Raw genomic sequence first — 6,930 nt, forward strand, 5'->3', positions numbered from 1 at the left:
TAAGTAAAAGAGGAAGGAAAGAAGAAAAGAAAGAAAGAAAGAAAGAAAGAAAGAAAGAAAGAAAGAAAGAAAGAAAGAAAGAAAGAAAGAAAGAAAGAGAAGGAAAGAAAGAAAGAAGGAAAGAAAGAAAGAAAGAAAGAAAGAAAGAAAGAAAGAAAGAAAGAAAGAAAGAAAGAAAGAGAGAGGAAGGAAGGAAGGAAGGAAGGAAGGAAGGAAGGAAGGAAGGAAGGAAGGAAGGAAGGAAGGAAGGGAGGAAAGGAAGAAAGAAGGGAGCAATAGAAGAGAAGGAGGGAAGGAAATTAATTCTAGGTAAATTGTAAATGGGGAGGATCTTTCCCCTTGCCCAAGCTATGTCACTCCAACGAAAAGACTAGACAAAAATGTCCAAGTAAATGAACACTATTAGAATAATATATCAGGCTACTTATTTATTGATGCATCTTTGGCATCATATTATGTACACCTACTTTCAGGCATCTCTCCAAATGCCAAGCTACTGTTTCTTTCTCAATGGCTCAATATATTTTCCTTAATGCCGCATAGTTTCACAGGAGTTGTATTAAAAGTTTCAAATTTCAGATAAATAATTTAACCAGAGCTACTTCTGATGTATATTTTGGTTTCCTTCAGATCTTACAATCATTTTGAAAATTATTAATTTTTAATCACAATAAAGTTAACATTATATATTGTAGAATGATTGAGTAATTAGAATAAGAAGGCAGAAGTACAAATTGAATCTAGTTCCAGTGATTTAATGCATAGCTTTGGAGTCAAATGTATACCACTTAGAACACAAAGTTTCAGTTTCTGTGGTAAGCACCTCATTTTCATATGCCAGCCTATGCTTTATGCTAAACAAGGGCAAGGCTGAGCTGCATTATGATGCCCTTCAGGGTGCATATTATAATATAATGGGCCCAATCTCACGAAAGTTGAAGTCAGAGTGCTTTCCAGGGCTCCACAAGGAACAATAATGAAGCATGAAATATGCCATGGAGTAGGGTAGTGCTTTTAAAATGACCAACGCTGCTGAAATCTGTCTTCTAATATGTGAATGAACATTACTGACAAAATTCATGGCATAATGAAGCTGTAGCATAAATATTGAAAAAGTGGAAACTTTTGGCGAAGAAATATATACTGAGGAAAGAAACAAAATTGTCCTTTGTAATTGGTAAGTATCAGTTGTATTTAGACATGCTTTCTATATGCCAACTTGATCATTAAACATAAATTATTTCAAAGCATTAGAATTATTTAGAACCTTCTTTTAATTTAGATTATCTCTCTCTTCTTTCGACCATTATAATAACTGTCTATATATATACTTGATATATAATGGTTTCTTAGTATTACTGAATTTGTAAGTAAGTAGATTGAAAAACTCGTTCTCTCCTCCAACTTGAAGAAATCCTTTCATAATTTCAATGCTGCAAATCAATCCTTCACACAAAAAGATTATGATAGCCATTGATTGTCCAACATCTGAAATTCTTTTTCTTAAAATTGTCTGTAACAGGTACAGAACATGTTGCACTTAAAACTGTGTACCATTATGACATTATACAATATTTCCATAAGTTATATGATCAGGCTCTTGAAGTATAGTTCATTTTCTCCTTAGCATCTTCTGGTCTGTATTTAGCTCATTGCTAATCCTAGACACTAAAGAGACTCAGATGTGAGGATTGCTTAAGCCCTGGAATTCAGTGAGCTGTGATCATGCTGCTGTACTATTTCAACTTGAGCAACAGAGCAAGATTCTGTCTCAAAAATAAAAAGTCTCTTTCCAGACATTTTGGAATTAGCTAGATGAATAATAAAGAAAAAGATTTTGAACAATGAGAAAACAACATATCCAAACACACAAGGACTTATAAAAAAAACATTTTGAAGAAATGTAAATATTTCAATATTGTTGAAGATAAGAGTACTTATAAAACTCCAATTAATGACAAGTTATAGATAAGGCTGTAGCCATATCTAAACAGCGAGGAGTCAAAACGTATTTTATTTCAGAGAGTAGCCTCATCATAATCAGGATTTAAAAAGATTAATATTTGAGTAAGTAAATAAATCAAAAGATAGATTTTAAGGTTAAGAAAATTGAGACCGGGAGATTAGAATATTGATAAATTTGCAAAGTGATTAATCTTGAACTTGGGCAAAAGCATTGAGGAAAGAGAAGGGACATCCAGAAGAGAGATTTAATTGAGTTTGGAGGACATAGCAGATTAAGAGGAAAAACATAAGAAGTTTTGAACATACTGATTTTGAGGTCCTTCAAGGATGTCCAGAATTTAGTAATTAAATATTTAGTTAAGACATAATTTGGGAAGTTATTAGCATTTGGAGATGGTTGAAACAGTGGGCATAAATGAAATGTCCAAAAAACAGTATAAAGAGGTAGACCAGAAGATGACTGAGACTAAAACCCTATGAAGCACTCAAATGAAACAACTAGGAAGAGGAACACATTAAAAAGACTTGTAAAATAATTAAAAGACTGAAAAGTTTAAAAGACTTGCAACATGAAGGAGGAACCAATGAAAAAAATAGCAAAGTCAAATTGTACTGATGTTGGGCATATTTGCATTCAAATCAATTATTTGTACTGCCCTATTTGGCTCTGTTTATGCACGCAGTCTGACCCCTTCAAGATGAGTCTCCAGGCTCTCATGGCTCAGATAGTGTATCCAATACCAACTACATTCACCCCCACTACCTCCTGGTATGCTAGCTGCCTCACCTGGCTGTTATAGTTCAAGCTTCTGAACCACAAGAAAATATACTGTGTCTTCATCCTAGAGTTTTTGGCCACTTTTGGCTTTTGTTAATTTCTGCATTGCTTCTCCATCCCTGTTGGCTTTTGGCTTTTCTATAACCATTTTAATCCATTTGCTGTAAGAAAATTGCTCTGTTTCAAATACTTAGTGTAGTTTCTGTTTTCATAATTGAACTTTTACCAATACAAAAAGACATTGGGGTCATGTAAGTCAAGGAGACCCTTTAAAAGAAAGCAATAAGTGCTGCGGGAGGTTAAGAGTTGAGAATGGATAATCAATAAGCCACTAAATAAGGCAGGATATCTATTTGTTGAACAATATTTCAGCTAGGATGTGGTGGAACTGGACAGAAAAGCTGTAGCTTCCAATCTCTGATTACACAAATTTTCTGTATTACACACTGTGTAAATGTTAAACTTAGCACAGATCTTTCCTAATAATTTGGTATTCATGGATATCTGCCTATTGCTGTTGCCAAAGCAATGACTCACATAATATAGTTCTTAATGTCACCTAACTCTGCAATACCAGTGATAGAAATGACTCTACAAGCCTTCCTAACTCTGCAATACCAGTGATAGAAATGACTCTACAAGCCCTCTCAAAACATTTGTACCTGGTGCTCGATTTAACAGCACCTAGCAAGAAACACTATAATACAGTCCGAAAAGACAAAGTAACCATCAAAATCACACTCATATGACACAGATTTTGGAAATGTCAGAGAATTTATAATAACTATAATTCATAATTAATATATTAAATGTTCTAATAAAAAACAGCAGTATAACCTCTGTATTTTTTCAGTAAACCCAAAAGTGCTCCAAATTATTATTTTTTAATTGTATTGGAAACTCCCTCCAAAAAACTCCACTAAATAACATGGAAGAACAAATGGTAATGCAAGCAGAATGATTAAAAAAAAAAAAAAAAATTTAAGAAGTGACTTTTTAGGCCGGGTGCGGTGGCTCATGCCTGTAATCTCAGCACTTTGGGAGGCCGAGGCTGGTGGATCACAAGGTCAGGAGATCGAGACCATCCTGGCTAACCTGTCTCTACTAAAAATACAAAAAATTAGCTGGGCGTTGTGGTGGGTGCCTATAGTCCCAGCTACTCCGAAGGCTGAGGCAGGAGAATAGGGTGAACCCAGGAGGCAGAGCTTGCAGTGAGTTGAGATCTGGCCACTGCACTGCAGCCTGGGTGGCAGAGCGAGATTCCATCTCAAAAAAAAAAAAGAAAAAGAAAAAAAGAGTGCCTTTTCAATTTAACTCTTTATATCAAAAGAAATTAAAAAGAAAAAATAACAACAATGTAAGAGAGATTAAAAAATGATTTTGAGATACTCATCAGTAAATTGGACATTGCCAAGTAAAGAATCAGTGAGCTTGAAGATACCCCAATAGAAACTTCCCAAAATAGAATGCAAAAAAAAGAAAAAAAGTTAAAAAAGTAATAATTTTAAAAGAACAGAATTTACAAGATTCATAGGAACATTTCAAAAGCTGTAGCATATACATAATTAGAATAACAGAAGTAGAAGAAAAAGAAAGTGAAATAGATAAAAATATTTGAAGTGACAATGGCTGAGAATTTTCTAAAATTAATGAGAGTTACCAAATCACACATTCAGGGATCTCAGAGAACATCAAATAATATATAAAAAAGAGAAATCTGCACATAGGCATATTATGTTTGAACTGCAGGAAACCAAAGACAAAAACAAGCAAACAAAAAATGTGAAAGAGTAGAGAGGGAGAAAACACACTCTACCTATAGGGGAATAAGAATAAGAATTACGGCAAACTTTTTATCAGAAACCATGTCAGCAAGAAAGTAGAGTGATACGCTTCAAGTACTGAAAGGAAAAAAAACAAACCACAAATAAACGATTTTGTATTCAGTGACGTGAACATGAAGGGGTTATACTCCCTCAAACAAACAAAAACTGAGGAAATTCTGGGCCAGCAGATGAGCCATTCAAGAGATTTTCACAGGAGTTTTCAGAAAGACAGAAAATGATGTAGATCTTAAGTCAGATCTACGTAAGTGAAGAACACTGAAGAATAAATGATGATGAAATACAGCTTTTAATTCCTTATTCTTAATGGATTGAAATAACTGTTTAAAGTAATAAAAGTAAAAATATGTATTGCAATTTGCAGCATATGAATAAAAAGAAATGAGGAAGAGCAATGAACAAGGATTACAGGGTGAAACCGAGAACACTCTGTTTATAAGGTGCATACATGACATGAGAGATGGTGGAGTGTTACTTCGATGTGGACTAAGATTAGTTGTCAATGTATATTTTAAATTCTGGGGAAACCACTGCAAATTTTAAAGGAAGTATAATTGAAATGCTAAGAGGGGAGAAAATGAAATTATATAAAAGATTTAATGAAACCAGAAAATATAGAAAAAAAGAGGAAAAGAACAAGTGCAACAAATAGAAAATAATTATAAATATGTAGATATTAAGCCAAAAATATCAATAATCCCTTTACATGAAAATGATCTAAATTTTACAAATAAACAGAAATTATCAGAATGGGTTAAAATCAACAAGAATCAACTAGATTTTATCTGCAAGAAAACCACTTTAAATGCAAAAAGTCAGTTAGGATAAATGTAAGAGACAATGTATGCTAACACTATGCAAAAGAAAGTTGGAGCAGCCATATTAATTTCAGAAAAAGCAGACTTCAGAACAAGAAATTTTACCTAGGAAAAAGATGATCACTATATTACTATAAAGAGGTTCAAGAATATATAAAAATCTTTCAAGAGCATTTAGAAATCCTCAACCTATGTGTACAGGACCACAGTGATCAAAATCTATGAGGCAAATACTTATAGAACCACAAGGCAAATAAGTATGCTATGATAGCTGGAAATTTCATATCTCTTATCAGGAATTGATAGGTAGATAGGCAGGAAATTAATAAGAATATAGTTGACTTGAACAGAACCATTAATTATTTGATCTAATATATACTTATAGAATATTTCATCCAACATAAACACAATATACATTCTCAAGCTCACATACAACCTTCACAAGGATAGACCACATTTGAGGGCATCAAAATGCCTTCAAATATTTAAAAGAATAGAAATTGTACAAATTATGTTTTCAGACTACAATAAAATTCCCTTAGAAATTAATAACAGAAAGATAGTTGAAAACACCAAAAGTATTTGGAGGTTATTCAGCACATTTGTAAATATTAGATAAAGGAAAAAATTCAAAAGAAATTTCAAAATATTTTAACTAAATAGAAATGTAAATAAAAGTATAATTTAACAAGATGTGTGGGATGTAGCAAAAACAGTGCTTAGGGAGACATTTATAACATTAATGTATACATTACAAAAAAGACATTTACAATTAATAATCCAAATTTTGCTTTAGGAAACTAGAAAAGAAAAATTTAAGCCCAAAACAAAGAGAATAAAATAAATAATAAAAATTTAGAGTATAAATCAATAAAATTAAAAATAGAAAAGAAGTGGAGAAAAACTAATAAAGCTTAAATTGGATATCAGAAAAGACAAAAGATAAACTAAGCTAGGATATACAAGTAAATAAAAAAAAAAAGAGGCCTGGCCTGGTGATTCACACCAGGCCCCTTTCACAACACATTTAAAAAGATTTGGTTAGTAGGAAAACAAAATAGCTTCATATTTAAAGGCTTTTGTACTGAATGAGAAGCATCTATTGAGTTCACTTTTGGCTAATGAAAGACTAAATAACTCCTCAGCCCATTAAAATTATCTGAGTGATGCATCAAGCCAACAAACCATTAATATTTTTAGTAAATATTCAAAACAATGCTTTATAGAAACCCTTTTATGTCTGCTTAAAATTTTAGGTTATTTTAACCCTGTTATTTAAACACTGTTTTCAAAACAAATAACTACTTACTCTTAATTTCAAAGATAAAAATATGAAGTATCACCTGTTCTTTGTTGCCCTATATCATACTATTTCTCACTTATATTTTTAATCTGTAAGTGAGGCCTTCTGCAAGGAGCAATTCAGCAATTTCTCTGCATGAAAATAATGTAATCTGTGATACCTAAGGAAAGCAGGCCCTTGAAGAAGACACACATCATTTTTTTAGTAGTAAATCAGATATAT

The sequence above is a fragment of the Chlorocebus sabaeus genome, chromosome 27 (assembly GCF_047675955.1).
Source record: "Chlorocebus sabaeus isolate Y175 chromosome 27, mChlSab1.0.hap1, whole genome shotgun sequence".
NCBI lineage: Eukaryota > Metazoa > Chordata > Mammalia > Primates > Cercopithecidae > Chlorocebus > Chlorocebus sabaeus.